Below are 13,387 nucleotides of genomic sequence, written 5' to 3'. Positions count from 1 at the left end.
ACTGAGAAATAAGCAGCACGCAAGCCTCCATCATAACACTGACAATAAACACAGGGAAAAATAGGTAGTCATATCAGCATCTAAATACTAAAGTGATAGCATTTTAGTTATTTACAACAAACACAACATTGAAAGTGGACTACTATTCTTCCTATTTCTTCCACTAGCCTGATTAGCAGTGCCTACACTTCTCAAACCACCTGTTCATATTTCACTTACACAGGAGTATTTCTCTGGAGTATCTTAAGGCTGAAGTACATCAGCTGCATACACATTAAAGTATGCAATAGAGCATCAAAGCAAACTGAACAAGGCAATCAGTAAGGACAATCAGCTCTATTTCACTTCAAGTCTGCTTTCATTACCCAAGTTACAATTTACTGCCAGCACTTTTCAAAGCCTTGCTGGGAATATTCATTTATACCATGGCTTTTATCTTCACTGTCTACCACGTAGTAGAACTGCCAACATATTGTGCAAACATAGTTCGGATCGCCACAGTTAGTGGTTGGACAGCTTACTTTTCATTGGGGAGCGCCAATGATGCCGAAAGTGCATTTTTTGCTTAAAAACAATTCCTTTCATTTTGTTTTCTTCCTCTATTCACTCCCCAAATGAATGTTTGTTAAAAAGTTTTGCACTGATGAGAGATGGCTGGCTGCCTATTCTCCTTCCCAAGGGCCATCCACACTTCATACAGCTGAGCGTGAGGAAGGGAAATTCAGTGCTGGAGAACATTAAGAAGAAATAAAAATAAAAAATGGAACAATAGGGATTTCTATTGCTCTAATACCTTTCTCCGAGTTACTGTCTCATGGTAGACCATTCCCCTCTTAAAACTGTTTCGTGTTACTCACAACATGCCCATTTATCTGTCTTTGCTTTTTGGAAAACGCATTTTTTGGGAAAGCTGGTTTTTGTGAAGATATTGGTATGGCATACAGCTCACAAACTGGTACTATCTGCAGCATTTGAATTTGTAGCTATTCCCACTGTCAGAAAGGCCCATTTTTAAGACATAAATATTTTTAAGAGCTTTCATTGGAAAAGAATAACCCCAAATTACCCAAATGACCTCAGACAGGCACTTGGAAGGACTGAAAATCTGTCCACTTCCTGAAAAAAAACCTGTCACTGTATTCACTGTCTGTACCACAAAATACTTTAAAAGGCCCTGTTTTTCTGTTAGTGACTCAGCAAATGCATCCCCTCTCGCCACAGATCAGTTAGCCATTTATAAAAGGATCTCCTTTTGTTTCTTGAAGTAAACAGGCATTTTACAACTACCACAGCCATCACCTATAGCCTGTGCAGGGCAGAGAGGAACAGGTCTCCACTGGCCCATTACCACACCAGACTTTTTCCCCATACACGCACTTCACAACTAGGCATCAGTGAAGGAAGGTCTCCTGCACAGCCAGGTACTCTTACTCACAGTATTAGCCCAGGGTCGTCATCCTCCTCATCTTAAGTTTAGGGGTTTTCTTGTTTGTTTTTCCCACACCTTGTCTTTACTGGAATGCCAGCAAAAAATAAGTTTTCAACAATACAGTTTCTTTTCATTTAGCTGACACTAGTGAGCACAAGAGTGGGGATCAAGACTGCATTTTGCATCTACAGTCATTCTGGAGGGCTGAAGAACACAAAGCAACATTACTTTTATAGCAGCTTCCCTTACCACATAACAGGAGTTCACCTGTTCCAATGTCTGAATTCAGCAGAAAGCTGAAAACAAGCATTTTGCCTGCCTGTCTTCCAAATGCAATCTAGTTCTCCTATCCACTGCATTAGAAAGGCAGTTTAGCAGCAGACCGGTAATACAGTCATTTGGGAAACAAGCCAACTTAGTCTTACTCAGAAATACAAATGTTGTATCTTGAACTTCAGAGACCACAAAATATGTGGATGCATTTTGGAAGGATCCTCTAGCGATACCAGCTTTCTGCTACAGAAAGAGAATCCAGTTGCATATTTCTCTGAGTTGCAGCAACAGGGTTATATGGACTAACATTTTCACACCTTTATTTGCAAGGATTAAGACTAGAGAATTAAGTCAATAAAAGCAAAAGCTTTCCTTCAGTTGACTTAAACCTAGGCTACATGAAAAAAAAAAACCCCAAACCAAGCCCGTCTCACTGCATTCCAAGTCTGTGCTACTACAGACATTTACACAGATGCTTTTAAAAATCACAAATCACCTCCTTAGCAAACAACTGAACTCAAGAATTCAATTATCACCAAGTACATTGAAGAGAGTATTGGCACCATGATTTGTGGAATAAATGACTTGTTAGTATGTCATCCCTCTAAAACATGGAATGACTCCCCACAACACAGAATTTTGCTTTAACTGGCGAGAGATTTCTTCAACTCCATGCTGCTTGAGAGGTAACCGAGATGACTGTCCATCAGTCTGGATATTAACCCATTAAAAAAAAATAATAATCAGTTCATAACTACTATGTATCATCTGTTCAGACTGCTGCCATCATTTCTTTATTAGGTTTCGAAATAATCAGAATGTTACTTTCATAATAAGCTGACAGTACAGTGGGCAATTAGAGAACTACGCACTAATGGCAATGAGATTACTGAAAACAAATAACTGAATTAAATCTGTAATTAGCAGCTGAATACAAGCGCTTCTCCTGCTATCGCTGAGCAACAAAATCCACGCACACACACAAGAAACAAAATGTAGAACAAAAAGATTAGATTTCCAGGAAAAAAATAAATTTCGACTTTCAGATGATGGCAGCAAACCATGCTCCTTCAAACACATCAGTCTTCCACTTCAGTGAGAAATTTCAGCCAACAGTTCCTTTGCTTCCCAGTCTTTACAAGGAGCTTGTATATATGTATTTCACAAAAATGGATTACGTATTTAGTATAGGTCCTCAAATGTAGACAGCTAGATGTCTTAGTAACTACCTCTACAATCAGTCTCCTCCACTTTTGACCAGGATCTGTGGCTACGCAATCATTATAATCAAAGCTATGGCAAGAATATGTAACCTTCAGCTTTTGGTGTGGTTTCCAAGCTTATCCAACAAATGTACAGACATGAAATACGAAATAATTCTCTGTATGAGAACTCCACCTATTTTTTCCTCTTTTCATTGTACAACCCAGTAATACAGTAAACTGCATCCAGTGTAATGCATTAGGTGTTATGCTAGCTGTTAGGATCTCCTGCTCACACCACAGACAGCAGTCCATCTGAAAGGTGAGAGAGCCAATGTGTAAAAAGTCTTTGACAACACCACTGTCAAAGGCATTTAATTTTGTGTCATTTCCATTACAGTCTGTTTTCTAAGCAACTGACAAATATGAAATCTATTAAAAATATTACTAATCCAAGAAAAAAAAAAAAACAACTATGTAAATAGACAGAGAGTTCAGGACACAACATTTTCCAGGAGCAGCAAACATACACACGATTCTATGGAGCTATTGAATTTGACTGAAGGCCCCAAAGGGACCCAGGTACACTAATATGAACTGCATACACAAAGAAGTTCAAAAGCACAAGGTCTTCTAGATTCCACCACAATACCTTTTGTTTCAGAGATGCCATCTGAGCTGTTTTGACATTCCCTCTTAAGAGATACCAATACAAAGTCCAAGAGATCTGGGAGCTGGCATATTTTGACTAATGATAGTATGCTTTATATAACATCTGGACAGTCAGTTTATAATAAAACATATCTACAGAATTAAGTTATTTTTAAAAGTGCAGTACTATATGATGAACAAATCAAAGTTTTCAGCCATTTCAAACAGGGGCAAGCAACTGATGTAGACAGAGGCAAGAAAAAAAGCTGGGCAATGTGAGCAAATGTTGAAAAAACAAGAAAAGTCAAAAGGGTCAGTATAACAAAGGGAAGTTCACACAAGGAGCACAACATACAAAAGCAAAGGCCCAGTATGAAGAATGGTCAGACGGTATAAGGAGCAGAACAGAGACAACTGATGCATGCATGGCCACAGCCAGGAAAGGGGCAAAGACATTCATGCTAGAGACTGCTTGAAATACATACATACAGAAACAAAACAAGAAAAGAATTTGTATTAGGACTGCAATGAATTCTTCTAATATTTAACTTCCCGTGCTTTCAGCAACCTTTAAGTCAGGGCTACGGACTGGTTTTAAGGAAGATCCCTTGTTTGTATGTATCACCTAAGGATGCAGTAAGTTCCCTAACTTCAGTGTGCTTTACTTCACACACGCTACTGTTGCCAGAAGAATGTAACACTAGCTCCCCTCCATATTTTTTTATTTTCTCTGCTGAGATTGTAAGGCTACTTGAAATTATCTCCATTTTCCAATTTTACAGTGCTTAATAACAATAGCACTTCAAGTTACTAGCCCTAAAATAAACCATCAGAAGTCAAAAATGGAGCCTCTGAATTCCTTTTATTAAAATCATCTGTCTGGCAGTGAATAGCCATTGAAATTGCTTGTACATGCAGCTCATGTTCTGAGGCACACTGGTATGTTACACCATCATCTACCAGCCTCATTCCAACTACTGAGTATAGGTAATAAATGATACATTCCAGGGGAACGTATAACTATGCATCAGAAGTACTTGGGTCACTTATGCTCCTCCTTTGTTACGATCTTGAGTCAATGCAAATTTAGCAAACACATTCCCATGGCATGGAATTCGCTTGTAACACACAACCAAATTGCTCAGTCTGCTGGCGATTTTTTAGGCAAGTCAAAGACTCAGGTATCACTGCAGTTGCTCTCAAAGTACTGAAGTAATCAGAACTGATCTCATTTTTCTACATATTGTAATTATGCTGTTTAATCAATAAAATGCTTTGTTAAGAAGTGCCGATATTTTACTGTCTTGTTTTCTGACATGCTCCTATACTGATGCAGTTTTATTACAGATGGCTTTGAAGTGCCTGACAACATTAATAGAGACATGACACCAGTGTATGTTATTAAACAAACACAAACAGGAATAGGTGCCAACAGAATCTACATTTTGACTTTCATTGCCTGGATGTTGAACATTAACTGTAATGTAGAAAAGAGTTAGTTAGCAGCAATTCTTTGAACATACAGCTCTTTAAGAAATTATCTGTAGAGGAAAAACTATCATTAGCCTTTGTGAGTACAAATTGTGTTTTCTGTTCCCCTTCCTGAAAAAAACCCTGAGGACTAACAAACACATCAAAGAAATATGCGGGCTTTGAAAGACGTAGGTGCTTGCCGCATCTTCCTCCTGCATTGCGGAAATGATCACAATGAATGAATGAGTGGACAAGATGTCTGCAGAAACCACAGCCCCACGACTATGGCTATATGGTTACCGGTAGCATAACCACAAGCAGCCAAAATGCTGCATCAAGATTTGTGTCTCAGTCTGCTCTTTTCTACCAGTCCTTCTCCATTAATACAAAGCCCTCTGCAGAAAGGTGTGAATTTATGTCATCACAGGGCACATTATGCTATTTCAGTAAATACCTGATCAATTCTGAGGTTACTGGCATGCCAAGACAAGAGCTATTAAGGATAGAAACCAGTTTATTCTCATAGAAGAACCGGCTACATACTACAGAGCCCACAGTCTTGCATGCCTCCCCAGGGCTCACTCACCAGCTTCATGCCCTGACTGTAAGCCAGGCTAAGAAGTAGTGCATGCTGCTGTGTAGCTGCCCTCAGACCTTGGCAACAATTTTGTTATCTTCCTTTCTCTTCTGCCAGGTAGGTGGCAGAGAGGAGCAATTCCGCAACAGCAAAATTCAGAAGACATAGATCATTTACAATTCCTCAAATCTGAGGTTACAGGAGATCAAGTGCAACTGCAGAGGAGTAGTCACTTTGTCCTGATCCTCCATGCAAAGAGAGGCATCACATCGCATGCATAAGGATTTTTTTATTTTTTTTTTTTACATCACAAAACAAATGATATTGAAAAGAGGCTACACATCTATATATTTTCTCTGGGCGACCCAAAACTGCAGTTACTTAATCTTCAGGGAATATCTCCTGAAAGTCCTCCCTCCCTTTGCTGTCCTCCTAATTCTGATGCCCCATAACCTAATTTCACATTACAAGCAGTCCTACAGCCGCTAACCCTCCATTACGCCCCTTACCCCACCACTCCCTTATCTCAGTCTCTGATTTTGAGATGGTTACTTCACAAAGCAGGTCATTCAAGGACTTCTTTCAAATGCTGTCATTTTCATCAATACACAGATTAAACAAAAGTTACATTATCCATCAGTAATAATTCATTGTCTTCGGCATCTAAAAGGATTCTTACGCTGCTTGCCACAGTTCTTGTCACTAGCGACCACTCCATTTTGCTGCTCAGATGCAGAACAGATTGCTATACCATAGTGGAAGAGCATATTGAGATACATAAAGCTGGCAAATACAATGCATTTTCCAATTTAGACTTGTTTTCTATGAATTAAAGCTTCCCCAAAAGTCATACCCAAATCAAACATGGTCTCATTATCATTTTCCCCACAGTAGTATGTGTTATGAAGTACAGCACTTTAAGATGCCCTAAGTTATTCATTATGCTTTCCTTTTAGATCTATGTTCACAATTCTCCTTTCCTTTTTTTTTTTTTTGGTGGTAGGAGAAAGCTCTGAATTTTTCTTAAAGGAATAAAAACCAAAAGCATGAAAGTCAGACCTCCTCACTTCAGATTTCATGGCTTATAAAGTACACAAATTATAAAGCTATCAGACATTTCCTGGGCTTACATTAAAATCCATAGCGAGCCTTTAGAGTGGACCAATTTATTTGATGTGTTTCTCCTAAAGCTTTTATGACACCATAAACATTTCTGACTCCATGGCAAATACTTCATAATACATTAAGCAAGCTCATTCAAACCATTCTAAATGTTATGCCAATGGCAATGTATTTAGAAATGAAATAGTCACTTGAAAATGGAAAAACCTTAAAGTTCAGTTTGAACCACCACAAGTTACTATTTACTTTTGTGCAACTGAAGGCAAAGCATTTCAAATTAAGTTCAATGGCACAAACACCCCAAAAGCACAAAGTAGGCGTATTCTCCAAAAGTGCATCATGCTGTGCCTATTTCACATGAAAGCATCAACACCAAAGTCTGCTCCCCAATAAAACTTCCCATTGAACTCAATATTGACTAGCATAGAGCATTTAACTATATAACAGTTTAACTGTATTTATAACATGTTTCTAATTACTGCAGTTTGTCTGCATTAGCGTCATTCAGCTGAAAAGCCTTGCCATCCCTCTTTACTCAGGAGCAAATTGTGATAGCTTTCTTCACAGTAAATAAAGCATCACACCATAAGAAGCTCTGCAAGTCGCCAAAACCAAGATGCATGCACCCCTGCGAAGAAAAGCACCACAATCTCTCATATTTAATAATGAAAATTTACAAAATGCTTTCTGTTTTGAGGGCACAGGGAGACTTCAACTCGTGAGGTGATAAAAATAAAAATACTGCAACAGGATTAATTAATGACAAGGTTATTAGCTGTTCAGACATGCTTTTGATGACAGAATTCTAATTCCTAGAACATAAAACTGGCTCTGATGATTTTATGAATCCAGTAAAAATCACTGCTGTGTGGCCATAAAAATTGGGATGAAACAGAAGCCTGAAAGTAGTTCATTCGTATATATTTGATTTTTATGTTTTAGCATAGATTGCAAACAGAAGACAAAAACTTTGAGAAACAAAAAGCAGAGTATTTAACAGTGGGGAAAGGGGGGGGGAGGTGTGTTCATGATTTTTGTTTAATTGCTGATTATTTTTTAACACCTCCTGCTGACCATTTAAGCTTTCCTTTGACTCAAAAGCTTGAAGGCATCCAATTTAGTAAAAAAGACAGTTTTATCAGTTGGAAGATGTTACTAAGCTTCTATAATTTTAACACAGGCGCTGTATAAACAGCTTATAAATAAATCACAGTATTGCCTAAGACTAAATGAGAAATATACTAGAAAGCATTAAATTACAAGAATATTTTTCATAGGACTTTGCTTTCTCATGGTACTCTTCTTGTTAACTGTGACTCTTGGCCTGAAAAGACTGAAAAGCAGACATCCAATTTGGAGAAAGATGCATGAAACTATCCCAGTTTTGCTGTGAACAAATTTTTTTTCACTTATAAAAATGCACTTCTCACCTTACATGCTTCAACACATGCTATATGAACATGTCTGCCCTGAAAACAGTCTTACGTGGTTACTGCCTCCATATATTGCCAGTGACTAGAAAATACTCTAAACCCCCTGCTTCAGAAAGTCATTGGATATCCAAATCATAAATTTCAAATTCCCAGCTGTCACTGCCTAACTACGCCTTCTGCATTTCAGCTAAGTCATGCTGTATGACATTATCACTCTCTCACACTTCATAGCTTCTTCAACATTAACAGAAAAACCTGTGGGTTGTCTAGGATTTTTCACCATGTTTATCACAGTAGCAATTACTTCATCTAAATAACCCTTATGAACTCACTCCTGTAAAATATGTTATTTTGTTTACTCCTTGTTTCTCTGTATTTCTTCCCACATTTAGCCCACTTCTTCCTCTCAGTAACAGGGAATTGGGGAGGGGGGGGAGCGATGTAACATTTTCATATACCAGCTTATTGCTTATTTAGGAATCTGGAATGATCTAACGTGGTTTAAAGATCTCACCATATGATTAAAACCTGATACATCTGAATGAAAGGAAACCTTTTCTGCAACTCCTTTTTCCAAGGAACCGTAAAGAAGTGTACTGATGATGCATTACCTGAAAGCCTGGAAACCACAACAGTGAAAAAGGAAGCAGCAGTAAATATTGGCAACATTATTGACAGGTGGAAGAGGGACATTGCTGTAGGACGTTATGGAAGTGTTTGCTTGGGGTTTTTCCCTAAAGGAGACAGAGAGCTCCAATACTCTTCCCCTGGAAATAATGCAATTCATAACTTTGGATTGCATATGACACACATTAAGTATTAATATAGATTATTTGTGTATTCTTACAAATGAAGATAAGCTAAAGAAAAACATAAGAGACCTCCATATAGGGAGCACTCTTACATAGGGTCATTGGCAATGCATCATCAAGTTTACCTACTGTAAAAGCACCACATGAGATAAGGTGGAGTCTAAAACTGAAGTTACTTCAAACATCTAAGGAAATGATGAGCAGTTTAGCTCTTAAGTCCTATAACTAAGCGGTTTGGACCTTCACTGACAAATGAGGACTTACTTGGCAAGAACCCATCATATACGTTATTTATAAAAAAATACATCTTAATTAAAACAGAAAGTATTGTATAGTGTAATGTCCTTTTTATTCTTTTAATAAATTGTGCGTGCGCACACTGGGACACTCACACAAACCACAGTGGCTGTTATTGTGATTTAGGTTTAAGTTTCCTTCTTAAACAAGAACCCAAGAAAAACATATCCTGTCCACGAACAGTAACCAGTATGTCTATCTGAATTTATAAGCATGTTTAATATATTTTAAAAAAAAAAACAAAACAAAAAAGCAAACCAAAAGCCAGGAACAGACATGAGTCATTCTTTGCACTTGTTCTGAAGGTATTTCCTTGCTAGAGGCTTATTATTAAATTATTATGTAAAAATATTTGTAATTGTTATAAACAAACATGTAAATTTATTTACACCTACACGTTTCTGAAAGCCACCATTTCACACATGAAGTGAAAAAATTAGAAAACAAAACAAAAACCAGCAATTAAGCAGGGAGTCTTATCATCCAGGGGTGACTCGCATTAAAGCTGGAGACTGGAATAGGTCTCATTTGATGACTGTCAAAAACTAGATGCGTGATCTCACATGGTTTGCATAATTTATCTGCAATTCAATTTACCCAGCCTTAAAGAGGGGAAAATCCTACTTACCTGGATTGCAGTTTGTCATCAAAACAGAACGCGCCCTAGAAATGCATGTTACCATACAGATACAAAAATGTTCATACACAGTACTTTTAAGTCTTCAGAATCAAGTGCTTTCCACTGGAACGTACAGAGTCTTTGCCATGTATTACTTGTTTGATGAATGTTTCAATCTTCTAGAAGAAAAAGTGACCCATTTGCTTGACTTACTACCTGCTGAGAACATTAATACAGAACTTCAAATCTAATAAATGAATGAGCAGGGGACAAACGGATTTTGCAAGTTTATTGCACGGTAGTTACATTAATTCTCAACTGGCCAATCTTTAATGGTATTTCTGAAAATAGATTACTTAACACCAATAGCATTTCCTTTAAATAATCACGTAAGTTACAAATTCTCTTTACAACCGAGCAAATGAATTGAGCTGGGAGCACTCACTGGATCAAGCCACTCATTTGTGAGTAGTCCCTATAAACAAGGATTTGCCAATCTGCCAAAATCATTTTCCTACTCTGAAATTAATGCCATCAAAATTGATAATACCACTCAGTGCAAGTTACAGATCCCGTATGTTACAAGAAGAGGGGCATATCATCAGCTGGTGTAAATCTATACTGTTCTTAAAACCAATGGAACTACATCAATTTACAGCTGCTGAAGATTTGTCCCTGTGTCTGTCTTTAGCACTGATAAAGGCATTGAACCAAACCCTGGACACACTTCCAAATTTAAAGCTCCCATTGACTGTAGTGAGAGGGATGCCTACAGGAAGACAGACAGACTATAAGTAAGCCATCCTAGAATTAGTGCACTTTTTCCCCCTTATTCATTCCAAGTTTAAAATTAGTTGTTAAAATCATAACCTGGGAAGAAGCCAAGAGCGCAGCAGATTTTAAAACTTCTAAGGTTTCTTTTATGTACTCCCAGGAATTCTGTTTAATAACAGTGATTTATCAGGCCAAGTCCAGTTTTCTGTAATTGTGCAAATAACCCCAGTAAAGCCCCCAGGAAAAGCAGCACTATCAGGAAAACATGATTTCACCCACAGTTTTAATCCAGCAGGATAGGGTCTCAAAGTGACCATTGCATTGCTCTTCTCTCTCTGAGATCTATCACTACACCTGTGTTAAAAATATAATTGTGTTTCCTCTATCATCTTTATGTAATTTTTCCTTCATGGATACGATGCAGTGCAACACTCATCTGAGCAACCCTCACTTGCACACTTAGCCCTGGGGCAGTCAAAAGGACTAGCATATAGCAGAAAGAAATAATTGCCTGAAAAAGGATTTTGCAGGATGGGGTACTCAGCCATTTCTTAGACCACTGTCCTCTAAAACTGTGGACAGTAGAGAGAAAATACAGTTGTTTTACAGAAGACATCTTTAATCAAGGCAAGTTTCTCTACATTATTCTGAGTGCATGGATGGTTGCAAATAGCTAATAAATGTACTTCTGACTACAGATACATGGAACTAAAGAAGGCAGTTATTCAAAAGTATCTACACATATCTTGCGTAACGGCATACACTGTAGTTATCTATAGGTATTTTCCTTTACACATATATCACAAGAGGTTTACAGTTGCTTGCATTCTGTGAGTATCACATGCAACATTGATTTTTAATATCAACTGAATTAACTTTTAACTGCAAGGAATAAAAACTCAAAACTCCTGCTTCAGGAGGCTACCAATAAGAACATAAATAGTTAATCATTAAAACTGGTAAGCACAAGAAAAAAAAGAAGTATTTTTAAGATGTTCCTTAGCGCTACACCATTGTAAGACATTTCAACATAAAAAAAAAGAATTAAAATGGAATATCCTTCTTCAACTTAAGCATACCCGCGTACAATCAATTTATCAACAGCACAAAATCATTTCCTATCTACAGTTTGTTTCATACAACTTTCTAAAAGATTTTTTTTTAAATCATCTTAGACACCACAAAACAGTTCGACTTAAAGCCAGCTAATCGATCACCTTTCTGCACAGCTGCATTTTCTTTCATTAATGTAATAGAAATATTTGAGGGATTTCCATTTTTACCTTTGCATTTTTCCTTTTCCAGTATCCATAACCAATCATCGCTCTGCTCTTCCATTATGCTTCGTATATTGCAGAGTGAGAAGCATCTTCATTAAATAGTATTAAAAATAGAACACACCCGATCTCCCCACCGGAGCATGCTCTGACAGTGCTGATACCACAGCTCTCAAGGTAACCATGCCCAGCTGGGAACTGAGAGGCAAAGTCAGTGCGAGATTAGCAATTTGCAAGCCTAATTGTGCACACAAACTTGCCTCGATCCGTGACGAAGACTGCTAAAACAAAAATCAGCGTGCAGTTAAATTATGCGACTGAAAAGTTGCAGGTCAGTTTAAAGTATTTTTTTTTTCCCCCTCCCCATCACCCTCAGCTTCCATTGCTTTGTACTTGCCTAAAATTTACATATGCCATTTAGAAGAATGCATACTGGGCATGCATCTAGCTCAGCGCAATGGTAGAGAAGTCAAACAGGTGATCGACAAACACTCTTTAATGCCTTTTGTTTCCCCTCTCGGCACATTTACAGCAATGTCACACGGCAGCGGGATGAACTGAAGCAAAACCACACACACCTGGAAGCGCAAAGACAGGAGGCAGAGCGGAGCCGCAAAGACACACCTAGCACGGAAAAATGCACCCGAAATTTAAGTGTGTGGGGGGGGTCCCGCTGGCTCAAACGGTAAATGAATGCCAAAAAATATCAACAATTAAACAAGACTGCGCAATGGCTGCGCTGGATGAGCACGTCTTGGTTCGATCTACAAGCGCTGCCGTTGAAACGCACATCCAAGTAGGCAGAATTACACTAAGCGGAGTAACATTAACTATTTTTTAATGCAAACAGATTGCTAGGATACCTAACAATAGGACTGTAACTCCTGGATTCTGATCCTCCTTCACCGCATGCAAAAAAAAAAAAAAAAAGAGATGCTAAGGAAGCATCAAGTAAATCCCTTACCCTCAAATCGCCACCCTTAAGAACAATGCCAGTCAAGCAACCCCAGGCTTTCCCTCCAGCAAAGCACGGCTTTTTAAAGTGTATCCCTCGATGTTGTTCACAAACCAGCGAGTAAAAGTTGTTTTGTTTTTGTTTTTGTTTTTTACAGTTTGATACATTCTAGCTAAAACGACCGCTGGGCGGAGGGAGATCTCCCCCCCCCCCCGCCCTCCCCCCCAGCTCCCCTCCTCGGCCCTCGCCTCCCCAGCCTCAGCCCCGATCCCGGACAACCGGCTCCGAGGCGAGAACACCACCGCCAGCCGCGAACCGAGCTCCGCTCACCTCACCTCCGCCTCCGCGCCCGACCCTCCGCTGCCGAGAACCGGGGGCCGCGCCGCCGCCTCTCCCGCCAAAACCGCCTCTGGTAATTCCCGGCTGGCGGCGGAGGAAACTTTGCGAAGGGGCCACCGCCGCCCTCCGGGGGGGGGCAGCCGGCCCCACCGAC

General features: G+C 39.0%; 1 protein-coding gene across 29 annotated transcripts in view; it reads right to left on the bottom strand.

The window, feature by feature from the left end:
- Positions 1–13,387, bottom strand: part of ARPP21 (cAMP regulated phosphoprotein 21) — a 206,041-nt gene that overhangs the window by 131,987 nt on the left and 60,667 nt on the right. The window contains exon 1 of one of the 29 annotated variants that reach the window (XM_075056350.1): positions 13,225–13,295. The exons of the other annotated variants lie outside the window; for them this stretch is intronic. The gene's annotated coding sequence lies outside the window, so the exon portion shown is untranslated. Of the gene's footprint in view, positions 1–13,224; positions 13,296–13,387 lie in introns of those variants that run through there. 29 annotated transcript variants of the gene reach the window in all.

This window comes from Buteo buteo, chromosome 2, assembly GCF_964188355.1.
Source record: "Buteo buteo chromosome 2, bButBut1.hap1.1, whole genome shotgun sequence".
NCBI lineage: Eukaryota > Metazoa > Chordata > Aves > Accipitriformes > Accipitridae > Buteo > Buteo buteo.
Note: the sequence above shows the minus strand (reverse complement) of the source record. Positions and strands in the feature narration are given on the sequence as shown.